Source organism: Rhinolophus sinicus, chromosome 16 (assembly GCF_057876585.1).
Source record: "Rhinolophus sinicus isolate RSI-liver-muscle chromosome 16, RSI-T2T, whole genome shotgun sequence".
NCBI classification, from domain to species: domain Eukaryota; kingdom Metazoa; phylum Chordata; class Mammalia; order Chiroptera; family Rhinolophidae; genus Rhinolophus; species Rhinolophus sinicus.
Genome location: NC_142516.1, coordinates 61145168 through 61164583, shown reverse-complemented (window position 1 = coordinate 61164583; position 19416 = coordinate 61145168). Strand labels below are relative to the sequence as shown.

General features: G+C 42.0%; 1 long non-coding RNA gene across 1 annotated transcript in view; it reads right to left on the bottom strand.

Annotated features, from left to right (window-relative positions):
- Nucleotides 1-447: 447 nt before the first annotated feature.
- Nucleotides 448-19416, bottom strand: part of LOC141571113 (uncharacterized) — a 64268-nt gene continuing 45299 nt past the window's right edge. The window contains exon 2 of the long non-coding RNA XR_012495706.2: nucleotides 448-9111. This is a non-coding gene — a long non-coding RNA (uncharacterized LOC141571113). The remainder of the gene's footprint in view (nucleotides 9112-19416) is intronic.

Here is a 19416-nt window from a genome sequence, read left to right as displayed (position 1 = left end):
AACCACCAAATCACTACATACTTTCCAATTGGCATTCTCTTAATTCTTTATTGTATAATGAGTTTCTGTGTATTTGTCTATATCCTTTAGAAAAAGACTAACAAACAAATCCCTGGAAAGAATGAACTAGGTTAAATAGAGAGTTGGTATAAATTACCAATACACACCTACAGGCATTAAAGAATATTAAGAGGATATTATAAATAATTTTACTTTAATGAATTTGAAAATGTAGGTGAAATGGACAAATCACTAGAAAAATGCAAAAAAGAATGATCTGAGAATAAATAGATAATTTGAATATTTATATATGTATTAAAGAAACTGAATCCATAATTTAAAATTCCCCGCAAGGAAATCTTGAGGACCAGATGGTTTGAGTGGAAAATTTCTTTCAAATATTCAAGGAAAATATAGTATGAATGTTACACAAACTCTTCCAGGGAATAGGAAAAAAAGCAAACACTGTATTAATCATGTAATGAGGCCAGCATAACCTTAATACTGAAACTTGTCAAGAACATTATAGGGGAGAAATATAGATTTTATACTCCTAAGCAAAATATTAGCAAATCAAGTCTAAAGGTATATTAAAAGAATCAAATATGATGACAAAGCAAAGTTTTCTCCAGAAATGCAAGGTTGGTTTAATATTTAAAAGTCAATCAATATAATTCAACACAATTGCAGAATAAAGAAAACACCATATAACCACCTCAATAGTTGATTAAAAAGCATTTGATACAAGTTAGTATTGGTTAATGATTGAAAGGATAATTCTCATCAAACCAGAACTAGAAGGAAACTCTTTAACTTGTAAAAAGTATGTCTAATAAACCTATACCTAATTAGTTTCCACCTGAGATCAGGAACAAAACAAGGCTGCTCACTCTCACCACTGCTATAGAATGTTGTACTGAAGGGTCTAGCCATGGTAATTAGACAAGAAAAAGAAATTTAAAAACCTAAGGATTAGAAAATACATGAACTTGATGTTATTTGTGGACATCATTGTAAGCAGAGAATATACAGGTGAATTATTAGACTAAATAAGTAAATTTAGTTAGATTAATGACTATAAGGTTGACATAGAAAAATCAATTATATTTTTGTATACTGACAATAAATATTAGAAAATGATATTTTGAATTTGATACCATTTATTATAGCATTTTAAAAATCATGTACCTTTATAGGAATACATTTAGCAAAATATACATTTGATTTATGCATAAAAACTTCAAAACATTACAGAGAATAGTTTTTAATGATTAAAATCAATGAAGGAAAGTACCATGTAAATTGAATTGGAAGTCTCAATTTTGTAAAATCATTAATGCTCTCCAAATTAGCCTATTGCCTTGGAGTAATATCAATCAAGATCCCAGCATGTTTCCTCCCTCCCTCTCTTCTTTCCTTCCTTCCTTCCTTCCTTCCTTCCTTCCTTCCTTCCTTCCTTCTTTCCTTCCTTCCTTCTTTCCTTCCTTCCTTCTTTCCTTCCTTCCTTTTGTTTCTTATGAAAATTGATAAGCTAATTCTAAAATATACATGGAAATGCAAAGGGTAAAAAAGAGTCAAGGTGAAATTGAAGAAGAAGAAAGTTTGATATCTGCCAGGTATCAAAACTTATTAGCATAAAGCAACGGTGATAGAGACAGTGTGAAATTGGTGTAAATAGAGACAAATAGACACATGGAACAGAGTTGAGAATCCAGAAACAGATATATACATACATATATAATATATCACCTGATTTACAGCAAAGGCATCCTTGCAATGCAGTGTGTGAAAAATGGTCTTTTTTATAAATGGTTGGATTAACTGGATTTTTAAAAGTAAAAACAAATTACTTTGACCGCTATCTCATATCACATACAAAAAGCAATTACAGATGGATCATAGACCTAAGTGTAAAAATTTAACTAACAAAACTTCTAGAATGTAACACATGAGAATATCCTTATCACCTCATGCAGGTAAATTTAAACAAGACATAAAACACACTAGCCATAAAACAAAAGATTGATATAGTAGTCATATTAAAATTAAGAACTTCTTATGAAAGAAAAGAAAACAAAAGAAAAGAAAAGGAATACAACCATATAATTAAGAGAATTAAATGTGAGTCATAGAGTGGGAGAAGATATTTCCAAAAATACATCAGAAAAAGGACTTGTATCCAGACTATTTAAAGATCTCTTACAGTACAACAACATGACCTACAGCACATTAAAAAAAAGGGAAAAAAACAACTGAACAGTCACTTCACAGTAAAAGGTATCTAAATTGGTGACAAATTTATGAAAAGATGCGAAATTAAAATCATAATTCAATATTAACCACTTACACATTAAATGTGTGAAATTTAAGGTAAGTTGACAATTCTAAATACTGGTATGAATATGAAGCAACAAGAAATCTCACATACTCTTAGCAGAACTGTAATCAGGTATAACTGCTTTGAAAAACTCTTTTGCAGTGTCTACTAAAGGTAAACATATGCATACCGTATGACCCAATCATTCTCCTAGATTTATACCCACAGAAATATATGTGAAAGTGACCCAAAAGACATGTAAAGAAACGTTCGCAGCAATTCTCTTTTTACTAGTCAAAGACCGGAAACAACAGAAATATCTATCAACATTGGAATGACTCAATTGTGGTATATTCATACAACGGTTACTATATATCAATGAGAATGGGAAAAATACCACTCTGTGCAATAACATGGCTAAAAATCATAATGTTTAATGAAAGAAAGGTAAAAAAGAAATTTCAAAAATACTTTATAACTCCGTGCAACCCTAAGAAACAGGCACAACTAATCTGTGCTGACGGACGTCTGAAGGGAGGTAACACTTGGAGAATAGGAGCATGACAGTAGCTTTGGGGTAACAGCAGTGTTCTTTGGCCAGATCTGAATGGTGGTCCTAGGGGTGTGCTCATTCTAATACATTAACCAAACTGTACACTGATGATAGGTATATAAGTGATACTTCCAATTACCATGCTTACCAAAACAACAATCGCAAAAAGCCTAGACTGCAAGACCTGTGTAAGTTCATTTGAGTCCTAGCATTCATCGTTTACAGGTTGCTTTATGTCTTTGCAGAGCTGGCAGTGTCTCCATTCATAGCTTCCGCTGCTTCTGTCTGTTGATATGGTTCTATCACTTTCCTCTATTCTGCCCTTTGCTTTCCGTTTGAACTTGATATATTGATCCCGATCCTTCTTCTTGGTGTTTTGCCCTTGGAGCTGATTTCTTATTCTCAACTTCTATTTCAATGCTTCGCTAATTTATAGAAGAAATATAACTAACCTGTTATGGGGAAAGTGCCATATCGGGTTAGTTCTATTTCTTGTATAAATTTTGTTCATAGCCTTGGTTTAAATTTATTGTTTAAATTTTTGCTCCTCCCTTATTTTATTTTTTTCCTCATTTTGCCTAAATGATTTTTTATGTTCTTATTATCTATAACTTCATAATTACTATTAGATTATTTGCTTGGCCACCATTTTCCTCTTTAAACTCACAACTTTAAAAAAACCCAAAAAGGCTTCATCTCTATTTTTCTGTCCAATGGGGTGTAGGTGGGTGTGGGGGTGGAATTGGAGAAGCTGTTTCTTATTCTTCACCCTTCAGCTCCAGGAGTAAAAAGCCAGGTCATCTGACATGCAATAAGAAAGGGGGGGGGGGGAATGGACTCAAAAATGATAACTAAAACAAGTGCTTCCCAGTTGCCCAAAGTGGTTTAACAGATTATTTTCCTTACAGATTTAGCTAAGAAGCCGTCTGACCTGAGTCCATTTATGGAACTATTTGGCCTCACTTTTATTTTATTTTTCTCTTTTGGAATAAATCCTCTAGTTTTCAACTGGAGACACTGAAGAAACAAGGGAGTTTGTATTTTTTTAATCCATATGAAGGTTTTGGCCAGGAATTTTTCAAACACTGGAATAAATTTTTAATTTGGACTTTGATATCCAGACAAGACCAGCTCATGTTCTCTTGGGTCTCCTTCCCAAAGACCAGACTTCAAACAGACACTGCTCAATGTCTTAGCAGAGGCAGAGAAAAGCACCACACGAACTCCGGTGGCAGCAGTCAACGGAAACCCTGCACATTGGGCCTGTCTGGGCTGGACCCAGTTTGCTACCTCACCCTACAAACCGCCATATCCTATTCCTTGGACCTGAAGCAAAGTTCCTCAGAGGAGAATGAATGAGTCTGTCGTACATCAGGGCAGGAAATGCTGGGGACGTGCTTCCAGCTGGGGACTCTGCCTGGAGCATTTTCAATAACAGGACTCACATCTTGAAAGGAAACAGGCAAATAAACGTTATTTTGTTTGGCTTTATTATTTGCTTCTTATTCTTTCAGTTTCCTATCTTGCCTGTTAGAATTTGTATTGTGGGAGAAATAAATGTGTTTCTTACAGATGAGACCACAGAGAACCTTTGGTTTAACTCTTAGTTTAACTTCCTTGAAAATTGACAAAACAGAGGGTGGGAAGGAGGGGAAAAAAAGCCTGATTTTCTGTGACCACTACAGAAGCAGCTCATTTCCTTTTGGAGACCTAGATTACAGACTATAAGTAATGGAAACTTAATACTCAGAGTCCCTTGGAAAAGTGACCACCCTGGGGCCATTACCATCGTTTTCTGTTCATTGTCACCTGAAATAACCAGTTATGGAAATGGCATGGGGGCCTGAAGCAAAGGAATGTAGTTTGGGGAACGACTAGCCCACTCATGTTCCTTAACAAAATACAAATGATTTAACAGCAGTACTGACAGGCTTCTCAGAATAAATCATTTCCATTCCTGCCACAGCAAATCATTTACCGTGATTGCCTTGAGACAGATTTGGGGAGCTGGTTGTTGGTCACCCAAGCTCTGGGACAATTCCCCCTAGTTTCCTACGAGGATAAATTGCAGTTCTGACCTAATTTATGGCTCTTCCCTATGGCTAAAGGGCAAGTACTCTCTGTACTTTGGGAAGCCTAGAAGCTAAAGGTGACCAGATGATTACGGAGCCTTTCCAAGAATCCTTTCTGTCCATCCACTGAGCACTCTTGAAAACCTCAGGGCTCACATGTGGAGCTGCTGCTGGGCCAGCCTGGTTTTTCTACCAAGCCAAGGACCTGGTCAGACCCAACCATGCCCTTCTGTGTATTTTCCCATTTTTCCCAATCTTTCTCTCCTCCCAGTGCAATGAATAAGGTTTGGAACCCCTCTTTTTTCTTTGTTTTGGAGAGGCCAAGCTCCTGTGTGCTCTGACCATCCAGAGGTAGCATGACCTGGGAATTGTGCTTCTCCCTTGAGTTAGTCACATTGCCCTCGTGGTCTCCTCAGCACTTTGGCCATGGCGGTGTGTCAGTGTGTCTGTCTGCTGTGGGCTGAGAACACCTGGCAAGAGGGACCTGGGGCCTTATACCTTTGTATCCCCAGTACCTGCCAGAGCATGCATGGATGAATATCTCAGGAAGCAAGAGAAGTGAAAGGATGGTGGGGATGAGAAGTCTTGGCTTAGTGATCTAGTTCTCTGGATCTGGTTACAAACCAATAAAATGAACAGAAATAGAACATCAAGGGAAGCCTCCTGGAAAGTTTTTAATTCTAAGATGGAAACCCTGAGGTGAATGCATTACAATATTGGTAGGCTCAGGATGTTGGGGCAGCTGCCCCAGACCTGCCAGTATTATATCTTTTCTTTATCTTGATACCCAGAGCCTTAGTCCTGGCCCTTGTCACTCCACACCTCGGTGGCCACCCTGGACAGATCATGTGTCCTGACTCCCTGTGGCCTAATCATCATCATTCCATTATGGCCAAGTGATCATTCCCAAATGACAGATCCTGCCAGAATCCGATGCTCACCCCCAGGCCCCATCTGGCAGTCTAGTGGTCCCATCCAACTATCCAGACTCCCTGAGGACCCTCAGGCCAATTCTCTTGTCACATCTCGATTAGTCACACTTTGAGTCTTTCAACGCTTCTCTGCCAATCAGTATTCATCTGTCATTTCATAACCCAGTTAAAGTGTCGTTTCAAGAAACCTTCCTAAGGGACTACAATCCAGCTGATCTTTCTGGACCTTTGTCTCCCCTCTTTGCTCGGGTACTCCATCTGCACCACATCCTCAGCATTCTCTTCCTCGTTTATTTCTTTGGTCAAGGCATATTTCACAAATGCCACACATGTTAAGTGGCAGAGCAGACTCAAATCCACGTCTACACAACTTGGGAGCCCAGTTCTCCATCAGAATACCACATCCCCCCGCCGGATGCCAGGAGGTGGCATGCTCCTTGCTCTGGCACGTGCCTCCTGTCTCAGTAAAGAGAGAGGTGGCATTGGTCACAAAAACAGGAGCCTTTCCAGTTGGGCTGCCGCCACCAGGGTCCCTCTCTTCAATAGTTCCCATGTACTGCTTTTGAAATGAAATAGCTAGCAGGCTCAGGTGATGCCTTTTTTGGAGTGCAAGAGAGCAGCCTGGCTTCAAAAAAGGATGAGTATAGAAAGAGAAAACTGTTCCTCCCTCCTCACCCGGCGCTCTCTTTCACACTAAGTGGAGAAACTCAGACGGGTGTGTGTTTGTCTCATCATGGGATAAGGGAACAAAGGAAACAAGCAAAGAAGATGGGGGCAGCGGTGACAAGAGGGGGCTCTGGGCCAAGGCACAGTGGCTGGATGGAGAAAAGGGTCTGGATTTGGACACAGGGGCTGTGCCCTCCTTCCCGTCTACAGAGGTGTCAGCCTGATCCATAGCTGGCTGGGCCTGTGGAGAAGGAATCTTTGGATGTGGGCCTGAGGTTTTGAGTTCACTCATAGTGGGCGACAAAAAACGAGCTGGTTATTTGTTTTATGGTAATGATCTCCGTGAGCCTCCCAACTCCTGGGCGCAGTCGGCGTGCCACACGGCAGGCCTTCCTCTGGGTGCGAGAGGATTTCCTTGGTTTTCTGGGATTCATTTGTTTTTTAAACGAGGCTGTTTATTTTCTCTTCTTTTAATGTTATGATATTTTTCTCAGACTCACAAGGAGGATACATAACGTACAGCCGAATCTGCAGTCTCCTATTTTGTCAGCTGCTTGTGTTGATTAAAACTTCAATAAAGATCCTGTGATAAAACAGAGCTATGTTCAAAGGATCTTGTTATGTTTTTAAAAGCCTGAGCTTGGCAGCAAAGACGTGGAGTATAGGTTTGCTACCTTGATAGTTCCCCCCTTTTCCAGGTTAGAAAAGGAGCAGACGGAGGGAGGAATGCGGTGTTTTCTAGTGCCTGTGGGACAGTTAGAGAGCACGTGTTTAACCAAGTCCCAAATAATAAGCAAGGTCCAATTTAAATGATATGGAAATTGTTTATCAAACTGGTGTTAAAAGTGTGACCCAATCGCCCTCTTCCCCCAGAGGTCTGACTGACAACCTCTCTCTGCAAGAGGCCTCAGCCTAATGCAGGGGGAGAGGAGAAGAACCACCGGCAAAGTGAGGTCACAGAACTCATGGAATTCCACACCCAGTGATTCACCCCACATGCCTGAGCTGATCAATTCCAGCAAGATTCCATAGAATTGCCTGTAACACGCTGCTTTAAAGCCCCGGGATCATTCATGGATCCCAAGGGAGAGGTGTCAGCAGTGGACACCTGCTCCCCACCCGACCTACCGCCCTTCCCTCTAGACAGCCTATTCCTGGCAGCCACCGAAGTCTCGCAACTCTTTTTCTGAAAGAGGCTGAGAAATGGCTGTGCGTGAAAGTCAGGCTAGCCAAAGTCGCTGACTTTATGCAAAACAGGCAAGTGCAGTCAAAACACTTACAGCAATCAATTCGAGTTGTTGGGTAAAGTTTTTTCCATGTCCCATACATTATTGAACAGTGAATTTCGTCTTTGTGCCTGCAAGACATTCCAGCTCTCAGATGACAGCTTTATCCATTAAGGAGCGCTCAGTGACAGGCAGGCGTACAGTGAGAGCTTTGCTAGCCCTGCCTGCCGGGAGGCGAGCCTGCATCACCACTGAGAAACCCTGGGACATATCAACGTCTTAATCAATATGCGAGAGTCAATTACCTGGGAAGCCAGGGCTTAAGCAGGACTTGATGATGAGGTTCACGTGCAAATGGGCTTGATCAATAGGCAGCTGAATCTCACGTGTGGATTCACATGAGGCCTTCTCCCCCAGCACCCAGCGACCTTCCTAACAGGCCAACCACACCTTCTCCCAGCATCATTTCCAAACTGCCAGTCACCTGCTGTACTGGAGCTTGATAGGAACGGAGAAAGCAGGGTTGAGAACAACCAAAGCCAGATTCTGTTGTTGGATACACAGGCCGGGCTCTTAGGATTGATCACTTGGAGTTGAGAGCTCTTCCATAGGCGCATCCAAGGGGACAATTAAACCCACCCTGTCTAGCTGAGAAGGGGGCCTGCTGGGACCCCTCCTTCAGATTTTCATCCTTTTTCACCTGGATGACTGCATTAATTTCTTAGCTGATCTCTGAGCATCTCATGCATTACTCCTCCAAACTATCCTTCACTAGCTGTCAGAATTAGTTGGATTATGTCACACATGTCCTAAAAAACCTTCAGTGTCTGTCTGGGTAATAGATGCCCAACTCCACTGAGTGTTCTTAAGACTCCCCCTGGTATAGGCCCCCATTCTTGATATGAGTCTCGTGATATCACTCAGCCTTGCTTCCTTAAACACTAGCATGCTCTTGTACACCTTCATGTATGGCCTTACCCTTCTCCACATTTGTCATCCTTAAAACGCTTGAATACTTCTCTGATTTCCCTAGTCAGAAGTTAATGGCCTCACACCATTATTGGCTTGAGGTCATTGTGTTAGGATTCAAGTTCGGTGTTTGCTTATTTGTTTTTTCCATGAGATCATTTGCTCCATGAGAACAGGCACCATAATGTTTTTTTCATGACTGCCAGGAAGGTAGGTAGTTCTCGATGCTCCCATGTCCATGACTCCTTTCCTCATTATTGTAGATTTTGTCACATTGGAAGCCAGGTGTAAGTGGTCCCTTTGTCCTCCAGCTCCCGTCTCTCCTCAAGCACTCTTTATTGTTCTCCTGCACCAACACAGTAGGGGAATTCAGCTCCTATAAGAGTTCCACACAAAAATAATAATAATCCATTTGCACGAGTGCTTTGATGAGCAGTGTAGATTTTACAGAAAATTTGGTGAGTCTACACAGACTCCACAGCAGACAACTTAATCCCCATCGATATTCCTGGTCTCTGCTGTCCCTCAGAGCCACCTCTGGATTCCCACTCGCTGCTCCCCCACGCAGCCTCCACATACTGGAGCACATGCTTCAACATTTCACCCCCATCCCCAAGTTATCTCCCTACTTATTCCACAACATCACTCTCCTCTTCAAGAAGCATTGCTGTATAAACTTCTAAGAGAATGGAATGTTGTTACATTACAATTAGTTGTCTTTATCCTCCTCCGTCTCTTCCCAGGACCTTAGGGCTCTCGAGGACATACAGTAAGACATGCTGAAGAGCCACTACAGAAACCAGAAATTTAAAAAGAGTGGGAGTTGAAAGACAACGCTTCTATCCTTTCACTGCACGTGAGGAGAACGGCGAGTGGGCCCACTGGGAGGCAGAGAAATAAGATTCTAGATTCAGAAAGGCTGGAAAAGGGGCATCAAGGGGGTTTCCAGTGGACTGGAGGCTTTTTTGATCTTTGGAGAGGGGTGCTGTTGGCTCTGAGACCCAGAAAGGGGTCTAGTGGGCAGGTCATGTTGGTTCCTTCTGTCTGTAGGCCCAGGTAGCCAGAACCACCTCGCAGGCTTAACAGAGAAGAGAGGAAGTCTAGACTTGGGAGAGAAAGGGGACTGCATTCTTCCCCTGTGCTGATGGACCAGAAAGCTGAGAGAATCCTTATAAGAAGACTCCTTTTATCTCTTGTATTTGGATTCAGAAACTCCATATAATACAAGGACATTTGGTCAGTCTGTGACATTCTTGTACAGGGGCAAGAGTGAAACCCCGGCCCCAGGAGCGTAGGGCCTCTCTATATAAGTATTAAGGACTGCTCCCTGCAAGTGTGGGTAATTGGGGGAATGTTACAAAAGGCCTTTTCATGAATGCTATTTTATTTAATTTAGTCTTCACTGCAGCTCAATAAGTATCATTAGCACCATTTCATAAGCATGGAAACAGAAACCAGAAACCAGAAAGGAGAATAGGTAAAGTAGCTTTACTAGGGTCACATGGCTTACTCATGGGGGAATTAGAATTCCAACTGGGTTCTAAAGGGTGCATAGCGAATGGGGTAAGGTCAGTTCCTTTTCTATGTGGACACAGAACATGATCCTAGAAGGGTCCACATAAATCTCAGGTTGCTGGGTTGGTTACACTTGAGCATGAGGTTACGAAGGCCTGTCTGATGATGTGAGTGCTAAGGTGTCCTGCGTCTCCTCCACTAGACTGCAAGCTCTTTGAGGCTGGAGACATACTCATGACAACTCCAACAGCAACAACAGCTATCATTTATTGGTTTACTGTATGCCAGGCTCTGTGCCAAAGATTTTATGTGCACTATGGTATTTACTCCTCCCAATCACCCTGAAAGTTTAGGATTATAATTTCCATTTTATAGTGAGAAAACTGGCACAGAGAGGTTAAGTAAATTTCCCAAGTTCACACAGCTAATAAATCGAGGAAAAGACTCAAATCTAGATCTACCTGATTTTAGTCCTTGATCCCTTTAAACTCTAGCCTGGAGTGAAAATCTGAGAACTTAAAGGAAACAAGGTCTTAAATGGATTTTACCTTTCAGGAGATGCAAAAGTGTATACATAGTAAAAGTTTAATAAATATTGTAGATGAAACACCCTCTACCTTAGGTTCATCCAAAAGCATTCATTCCATTGTTCATTAATGTGTTCTTTGAACAAAGAAGAACTACTCTGTGCCATGTACTGTCCCAGGCTCTGGAACACAGGTGGACACGGCAGGTTTGGTTATCTTGAAGCTGACCACCAGCTGGACAGATAATCCCTAAACCTTGGGATGTGGTAGTCAGGAGCACCCCAAAGGAAAAGATCAAGAACCATGGGCCCCTAATCTAGTTTGGGATGGAGTCAAAGATGGCTCCTTAAGGAAGACATATAGAAAGATGGATCTTCAAAGTACTCCTTGCATTACCACTTTGATTCAGCAATGCTTATTGAGTCTCTTCTCTATACCAGCCACAGAGAGATAAAGAGATTCCGTGTCCATATGAGATAACCATATTATTAGAACAAGGTGAATAGAACAAAGGCAATGATGACATCTCAGCTTTATTTGCAGAGGCTTCCTCTTACTGGTCTTCACAACCATGCTGGAAGGTATGCTCTGCCACCTGCCCCGAGGGCCAGCCAAGGTGAGAAGGTGATCAAGGTATCCCGTTAAAACCTTGGGCTTTGAAGGCTGTAATCTGGCTGAGAATGGTAGTTGGTGGTGTAGAAGAGGAGGTGCTGGACATAATTCCCAGATGTGTTCTTAGTATAAGGTCTGATGCTTTAGACTGATGCCATGCAGAATCCTGGAAAGAGCCCAGTGAGTTCATTCAAAGACCAAGACAGAAGATTTCTGCAAAGATTCCTTCTCTCCACAATCACGCTCCTATTCACCATTTCATTAAGGGGGGGGGGGGGAATAGATTCAGTTTTTGGGGAATATATTCCTTCTTTTTACAGATGATAAAGCTGAGACTTAGAAAAGCCACGTGCCCAGGGTTGCATAGATAGTGAATTCAAAGCTGGGACTTGAACCAAGGCCTTTCGATTCCAGTGTATCTGAGAGCTAGAGGATTGGAAAATGAGAGAGCCATATGACCTGCAAACGTAATAAGAAAAACAAGTTTTCTTAGTTGCAGTAGTAATTTCAAATTGGACCTTGGATAGTTGGATGTGATTTGGTGTGTTGGGTACAGAAAGCGGCATTTTCTGAGGGAGGTGGATCTGTACCTGTGACAAGCACAGGGCGGCCATGTTAACAGCAAGTGGCTGCATTGATGGCTGGGGAAGCAGGTCGGTAGAATAGGCAACATTTTTCAAGTCAAGTTAATAATTGTGTTTGCAATACCAAGGCCAGGATGAGGACTTTGAACTTGATCCTCTGGAGCAGACTTTCCTACACTAGTATGCTACAGAACACTCACCCTGTAAGACACTTCAGAAAATACAGGTCACTATGATCAAAAAAATCTGGGAAATGATGTATTATTACCAAGTCACTTCCTTGGAAGGTCACACTACATTTTAGCACGCTGTCAGGCTTTGAGAAGACTTGAAATAAAGCAATGTATTTTGTTTCGTTCAACCCTAATGTATACCTATAAACACCCTGTGGATCTTCCTAAAAGTAGCTTCCCTGACCAGCTAGATCTAATCTAGATGAGTTTAGATCACTTTTCAGGGGCTCCGATAAGCATGCTGAACTTTTCCTCAAAACACTCATCACCTCTGTAACTTTGATTCAATGCCTAACTTCTTTGTTAGAGTAAAAGCTCCATTAGTCTGTCTTTCCCCCATCCTGGCACAGAGCAGACTCTTGCCCCTCCAATGAGGGGATGTGTGTGGAATATTCCAGAATACAATTTGGCTAAGGCTGCTTTCATAGAGAACCACTGGAGGTTGGTTCTTAGTCAATATAGTAAACACTGTATCTTAAAGGATTAGCTCTTAATAATGTTTTTGATGGGAAAAGGCTGAATCCAGGGAAATCATGGTGCTGGGAAATCAGTGCAGGAGAAAGATGATGTGGGCCTAGGTGGACTGGGAATAGGACAGGACCAATGGCTTCGAGAGACATTTCTTAGGAAGAATGGGTCAGACTCTGTTTGATTGCCATATAGTGTAGGGAGTTACGTGTGAGCTCTGGAGAAGGACAAACCAAGATCTAGATCTACTTAAGTTCCACACTCAGTATTGTGACTGGCCAATCACTTCCCATCTCTGAGCTGGTTCCTCATCTAGAAAATGGGAATAATAGTGGTAATAATAATAATAATAATATCTACTTCATAGAACTGTGATGAGAGCTCAATGAGACTATGAAGCCAAATGAGGCAAAGCACACAGGAAGAATCCCGTTAAAGTTAGCTATTATTATTAATAAATGGCAATGATTGTTAATATTAAAAAGACAGGAAAGTCTGAACGGTTCTAGTATTTCAGATGTGAATAATTGGGAAAATGGGGACATTAGCTAAAACAGGGCACTCTGGGAGCAAAAGGACTTGTTTGGGGGCATGCTGACTTTGAGGTGAGGCCACCATGTTTAAATGTCCTACAGGCAGCTGGGCAAACAGGACCGAAGCCGTAAGGAGAAGTCAGCATGGAGCCTAGAGATTAGTGTAGAAGTCTCGACTGATATTGTGAGAATAGATGAACAACTCTTAGAAGAAGAATGCAAAGAAAGGACAAAGAGCAGGGGCTGCCTTGGGCAGCTGCCTTACGTTGGGAGAAGGATGGAAAGGAAAAGTTGGCCTCATTGCTGCTGCGATTTGATGCTGTGGTTCTCAGTTGCTTTAGATGATTGAGTCACATCTCACCAGCTTGTACCAAGCAAAGGCTGCCATGTGGGCTAAAGCTTAAGTGGTACTCATAAGAGATAGGGAAAGTTCCCGTGGCAACTTCTTATTGAAAATCTTCACCTCAGTTATTTTCCATTCCTGCAAAGACATCCCTGTGTCCCTCAGGTTATGATATAAATATTTCACAAAGTACTGAGGGTTGAGATATTTTAACACGTTGACTAAAAATTCATTTTTCTGAAAGTGAAGGGGTGAATTTTCCACTTGCAAAAATTGGAAACTCGAGATTGGATAAAGAAATGAAAGTGGCACATTGCAATATTTTATGCAGTGCTTCCCAGGGTTTCAAAGTACTTAAAATATTAATACCATGCCTTTCTTCGTGAGGTTTATAATTCATCACCCAAGTTTTAAAATTGAATAAGGATTAAGCATAGTACCCAAAACATAGTAGGTGTTCGATAAACATGTGTCCTCTTTCCTTCTTCTTTGATAAAGGTTGAAATGTAGTCCACAGACTCAGGGAGGTCAGTCAACTGAGGTATTTCCAGATAATTCTAGACTAAACTCTTATTAGCAGAGATTAGGGGAAAGGAGAGAGAAGAACCTTAATTAGAAGCAGTACAGTAGGAAAACATATTCTGCAACTCTGTGACCAGGTAAAGTTGCAGGAGCCCAGGATATAAAAGATGACCCATAGTTCATGAATGGAGTATAGACATTGATACTAAAAAGGGATCTTTTTGCTAGCTGTGCAGAAAGAGTTGAACATCCTTTGCCAAGCCGAGTTTCTGGCAAAGACATCTGAGGGACCATAGAGTTCCAACACTCCTTGTGGATCACAGACACAGTATAAAGAACAAGGAAACGTGAAGTGACCAAGGAGTGAATGCCACCAGGCTACTGCAGTGCTGACCCACTCACCACCTCCATAGAGTGCTGTGGGTCCAGAGTCTGTTCCTACGTCTGGATTATATCCGTGGTTTAGGAAACTAGGCAGCTTTGGGGAAACATGATTTCTGGTACCAAAAGAGCGCCACACTAACACACTACGTCTGTGTCCTAGCCTTGGTCTGCCTTCATTTTTATCAGAAAAGGGTGGGTAATATGTAAAAAAAAAAGAAAAAAAGAAAAAATTGGCCCTGTAAAGAGATCTTGAAAGAATGACATATTTTTCTGTTAAGTATAAATACGAACAGCCATGGAGATATGGTCCTGTGGTGCTAGGTTTTCACTCCAGCAACATTCATCTATTGCCAGGAAACACTAGATTTAGTACCTGAGGGACTGGAGTTTCAAATACCTTATACTTTTTTTTTAATACTCTGCCAAGAATTTAAATTGGTAAAAGCTGGGGACTGACAAAACTTGATCCCCAAGAGCTTTTCTGGCACTGGTTTATCAGAGAATATGGTGCCATTATTTTTATTATAATTATTATTATTTTTTTTTTTTTTGGTGGGGTGAGAGCTCATTTATAACCCAGTGACTTCTACTCCCAGATGTATTTTTCTTTCTTTAAAAAAAAAAAAATCCCAAATGCTTAAATAAACAGAGGCTTTGCCTTTTGCAGTGGCGTTAGAAGCTGTCATTGGACTTACATGCAAGGGCGTAGCAAGCCTTTTCATGTTTTTAGATGGGATCAGAAAGAGTTGAAAGAAGAAAAGCTAATTTTAGGATCTGAGTTGCCACCAGCTTCCTACTACACATGCCCCCCTCTAGAGCCTCCTCCCCACCTTGTCCTTATAACCAAATCACTTAGCAGGGCTTTGCAAAGAGGGTGTGCTGCCCCCAGGGACAGCTGGGGAGGAATGGCAAAGGACAGAAAAGAGTTAGAAAGCCCACCCAGATTTGAGCCCTAGCGCCATCACTTTTTAGCAATGTAACTTTGGACAATTTTGCCTTTCTTAGGTTTTTTTCATCTGTAAAATGATAATTGGATTTTCCACCGAAGGCTGTTGGGATGATTAAAGTAAACAAGACAAATTATGTGAAAGTCTTGGCACCGTGAGTTTTTTAAACAACACCCTACCCAAGATGAGAGCTGGGAAGAGGGGAAAGGGAGAAAATGTCATGGAGCACCACCGTGGATTTCTTTCTAAGGTTAGGTTCTTGACATAGACATTCGAGCTGAGGATACAAGTGCCACCACAGAGATACATAAAAGAAGAAGATACTGTTTACGGTCCAACATCTTTATGGTCCCTGATTGCTCCCTGCAGCCATATTCCCGCCTCCCTTCAGGCCCCCGTCTGTTTTCCCCACAAGCAATTTCCAGGGTCAGCTCTCCGCTCCCCTACCCAGGGCAGTGGCGCGGCAGCCCGAGCCTTCTCAAACAGACCTGCAGGTCCGATCCTGCTTGAGATGATTCGAGTTTTATTACACAATTAGATCAAGTCTCATAGGTGTAGTAGCCCTCCTCATACTTAGAAGAATAGATTAGCCATTAGGACTTTGTATATTTTTTCCCAGTAATTGACACCACATCCCATTTTCCTCACCAAAGGGAAAAAGAACCACATAAAACACTCATGATTTGGGGGGCAGGAGGTGGAGTCGGGGGCACTCATAATGCAACAATGTCTGGGTCTTCACCTCCATCTACGTGCCTTCTCCAGCCTTCAATAGCTCCAGAAGACAGGCAGGGCAAGCCTCGCTCTGCTTGCCTGTTCTTCCATTTCAGAGCCCCTCGGGCTCACACTCCCCAAGCACTTAACTAAGAATAAACCAGGCATCACTCTGCCACCAAAAACCAGCCGCCACCACCGGCCGGGAGCCTGGGCATTCTTAAAAAGCCCACAGAAACATGACCAACATGTAACCTCTCTTTCTTTTTTCTTCTTCTTCATTTTTTTTGGGCGGGGTCCTCCTCCCAGGATAACGCCACTACACACCCTTTCTCTCAGCATCACCTTTCATCTCATCAGGGAACAAGGCAGGTTGTTGTTGGGGGGATGCAAACACCAGTGAATTGAGGCCCTTTAGTATCCCAAGTTGGGAAAAGAAGAGGAAAAAAGGGTTCGAAAACCAGAGGGCAAATGGTGACCAAGATACCTCAGGTTTGTTTCTGTCCCCTCCCTTCAAATGCTGAAAGTTTAGATTTGGAATACTACAGGAAGAAACTCATATTATTGAAAGATTTAAATAGGAAAAATGCAATCACCTAAGTTGGCTTTGCCCATATCAGCATTGCCTATGTTTGCAAATGGGTCCCCATTTTGCAGCCCAGGCCAGGCAGGCTGCATCCATATGGGCAAAACAAAACAGATATTCTCAGATGTCTGGTCAAACATTTCTTTCCTTAGGTCATGTCCTAGCAGCCCAAACTTGGACTCCCAACTGTAAGGCCTGGTGGTACCAATAGACTCTTCAGATGTTCCACCCTTGCTGCAAAACATCTGCGAGCTACAGGCTCTTCCTAACTGCAACAATCTTTGTGCAAGGCTCAGAGGGTCCCTGACAGCTTCCATAACTGCCCGTAGACCTGTCTCTCTGTGCCTGGGGCACCTGGGTGCAGACCTGAGCCAAAGCAGTCTGCAGAGAGAGGTGATCCTGGTCCCCCCTCCCTCTCTTTCTTCAGGAATAGACCTTCAGACAACACAGCCAGTGGCACCACAATCAGTAGACATGACATGTTGTAAGTACATTTTTCAGCTTGGGTCGATGTGTCCAAAGGGACTCTGCTGACACATCCAGGCTGATTCCTCAGAGAGAAGCTGAAATGCTCATTTTCCAATGAGATCAATAAACCCACTCATCCCTGAAAACAGAACTTTCTTCAGGTACCCTCTGACCCAGTCAGATTGTGCTGGGCTCTCATGATAGTAAAGGTGACCCAACATGTCACCCAAAACTTATCCTACCTCCAGAGTTTGCTTTCCTGAGGAAAAAAAGTCCTAAAGCTTCCAGTTTGGTCCCCAAAGACTGGAGAAAATCACAAGATCGAAAGTGACTTTTCTTTGGCCATAACTGGTGATGACTTGTGAACATGTCTCTTTTGCCCAACTTGGCTTTAGCTAAAACCTACTGTTTTGAATAAAACTTGGGCCACTCCCTACCCCCTAATACCTTACCTCTAGGCACCCCCTGCTAAGTCCTAAGAGGCCCTCCCTTTCTATAACTAGGAATGCAAAATGAAACTTTACTCATAGCCTCTTTTGCTGGTTCTGAAAACATGCACATTTAATTTTTGTAACTTCTCAATGTACATAAGTCCCTTCATTATTTTGTAAAATTTCTCTCACTGCTCCCCCCAGGAGGGCCTTCCCCATGTTAGCCAGGGGCCGAGGTGAGCTGAGCTCCCCTCTGCACCCAGAGAGAACCTGAGGGCAGTGTGCTGTGCTTGGCTGTCCCCCCTCGGCCTCTCCCCAGTTGCCAGAAGAAACCCATCTGGGTCCCTCAGCCGACACAGGCCCCTAATTTAAGTTTAATAGTACAGCATTTTTACTGCTTTTGGCCAGGACATTTTGAGAAAGGTTAAAATATGTGAAAAATACACGCTTAAAAAAAAAATCTGTTTAGAAAACAATTCCAGTCTAAGTGCTCTATGCACTCAGCTTCTGGCCCCCTTTCCAGGAAGGCAGCTACAGCAACCACACAACTGAGCTCCGTTTGGGGGGCGGGGGGTTCCCATTTCCTTCCTATGGGATTTTTTTTATTAGTTTTTTTTTTTTTAACTGTTTTTCTTTCCCTATGCTGGTTTACTGCCTTGTATCTATCTACCCCCAAGGAGTTTAAAAACCTCAAGTAAGTATTATTGGATTTTTCTTAGTGTATTTTCTGATTTTTCTGGTGTGAGAGCATGTGGTCAGGGCCTGGGTGTTCGTGTGTTGGTGAGGATGGAGGGCTGTGTGCCAAAGAAATGATGTCCAGAAAGACGTCGGGAAGTGTCAGCTGAGCCTTCCAAGCGTACCCTGACAAATAAATTGCCTGTTATTTTCATTGCCCTGCAAACACTATTGGTTGAAATTAATGCACATAGTAGGCATTGAACAACATGCATTGTACGGATAAGGGAATGACAAAGCATTGGTACTGTTTATTGAACTTGTATTCTGCTTACCATAATTGGGGCTTTATGCAGTATATTTCATCCAACCCTTATAACCGCACTATAATGGTGGTGATCTGTGCAGAGGAAGAAACTTCAAAAGTCACTTCCTCAGATCACACATGGAGTCGGACAGGACTCTAATCCAGTGATGCCTGTCTACTGGAAATACCTTAAACTGGGTGAAGTTATGCCTATAGCATGACCCCCACCCCTCCCCAAAAGGCAAAATGTATTGATAGTGAACTATAAACTAATGTTTGGACCTGTTAGAAAAAGGCTGTTCATTGTAGAATTATTGACTCAAAACATTTGAATGGTTCTGTTAGCTTCTCTGGGCTTCTTCTTCCTCTGGAAAAGGAGCAAGCTGGCTTGATCAAAGAGGTCTCACAAGTTACTGTTAGTTCCCCGCAAGCCTGCATGGTACCCCAAGGCAGACATCACTAATAGATAACACATGGGGCCTCAGAATCCTTCTCAACACAGAATTTGAGGTGGCTAACACTATCTCAGCTTTCCTGCTCTTAGAGGCAGTGTGGCTGACTGTGGTATTTCCCCAACCTCCAGTCATTTGTTTCCTTCCTTTGTGATTTTCATCATATCAGCACTTTCTACCATTTTTCTCAATATATTTACTTAATTTGTTTACATTGCTTTCCTTTCTTTTAAAGTAAAAAATGGCCATATTATTCTTTAAAAAGGCTAATTTTTTCGGTTAAAAAGAATAGCAATGCAATTTTTAATATTTGTTTAAAAAGAAGCATTAAATTATCTAATTTTGTATAAGTTGGTCCAGGAACCACTCGATGTCACCTT